Source organism: Rhinopithecus roxellana, chromosome 1 (assembly GCF_007565055.1).
Source record: "Rhinopithecus roxellana isolate Shanxi Qingling chromosome 1, ASM756505v1, whole genome shotgun sequence".
Classification (NCBI taxonomy): Eukaryota; Metazoa; Chordata; class Mammalia; order Primates; family Cercopithecidae; genus Rhinopithecus; species Rhinopithecus roxellana.
In genome coordinates, this window is record NC_044549.1 from 178510634 (window position 1) to 178511993 (window position 1360).

At 38.4% G+C, this 1360-nt stretch overlaps 1 pseudogene across 1 annotated transcript; it reads right to left on the minus strand.

The window, feature by feature from the left end:
* Positions 1 to 689: 689 nt before the first annotated feature.
* LOC104667403 lies at positions 690 to 1360 on the minus strand (annotated as a pseudogene). Its single transcript, XR_748669.2, has one exon. The product of XR_748669.2 is annotated as a eukaryotic translation initiation factor 1 pseudogene (transcript).

Below are 1360 nucleotides of genomic sequence, written 5' to 3' on the forward strand. Positions count from 1 at the left end.
AAATGCAGAAATCACCTATCTTCTGTGTTGCTCGCTCTGGAAGCTGGAGACTGGAGCTGTTCCTAAGAGTGGTATTAAAAATAGTTAACAATGACTACGCATTGACCAATCAGAATGGATGATTTCAACTAGTATGGTCAATCCAGTCTGACAATTTTTAAGGACTTTCAAATGGTTAAATAAGTATGGATAAGATTGACTGTTAATATGATTATTAATACAGTATAAATGAAGTAGGTACATTTAGGAAGAATATTTGAGCCATCAATTGTTTTTAAAATTTAAGAAACAATACCAGGCAGAATAATAGAGATTATATAATAATAGTAAACTTGTATAATTGTTTTGTGCAGGTTTAACAACTTGCCACCAAATAAAGTTTTGTTGGAGCACAGCCATGCAGAGCCAATTTATCCATTAGGCACAGTTTTTTAGAAGCCTATGACATGTTTAATTTAAAAAAATTAGAAGAAAAAATGAATATTTAGGTCAAAAATTGTTTAATTTTTTCTCACACAAGGAAAAAAATGTAATTTTTAGGACTCATAAGGCTATTAAATTTTGCCTGAAACAGAAATAAATTAAATTGTAAAGTACTTAAAGTTATATTAAAAATAATTTTTAATTTGTTGTATTATGGTGAGAGAAACCTATAAAGCAAAAGTGTATGGGACCCACAGCAAAAATAATTTTTTTTTTTTTTTTTTTTTGGCTCTTTTCAGTTTATTGCATGAAGGAGTTACACTAGTCCAAGTTAAAAGCGGACCCCAAATGGTTACATTATACAAGCTGTGAGGTTTTTAAACTTGTGACAAGGGACAGAAGGGAAATTCTACTCATTGCAAGGAAATCCTCACTTAAGCTTCAGTGAGCCACAAGTACTTAAAACCCATGAACCTTCAGCTGATCGTCCTTAGCCAGTCCAGTCTCTACGAGGAACTGGCATATGTTCTTGCGTTGGTCACCTTGTAGCTGAATTACTTCTCCATATTCTGGATGCTCAATTACAGTACCATTGCAGGCAAACTTCTTCTTAAGCGCCTTCACTAGTTTCTTTTTATCGTAATCATCAGCGATCCCTTGGACAGTAGTAAGGGTCTTCCTGCCGTTTCTCTGTTGAATTCTTATATGGATATAATCCTCAGTGCCAGCAGGAAGCAGGTCATCACCCTTACTTGCATCAGCAAAGGGGTCGAAAGAGTGGAGGTTCTGGATAGCGGACATACGATACGATTCCTTTTCCTTGGTGGAAACAGCCTGCGGAAGGCGGCGGCGGCGGCGGGAGAAGGCGGGCAGGGGGGACGGAACGGCGGGAAGCCAGGGGGCTCGGAGGGGGAGGCTGCTGAGTCCTCGGCGGCGG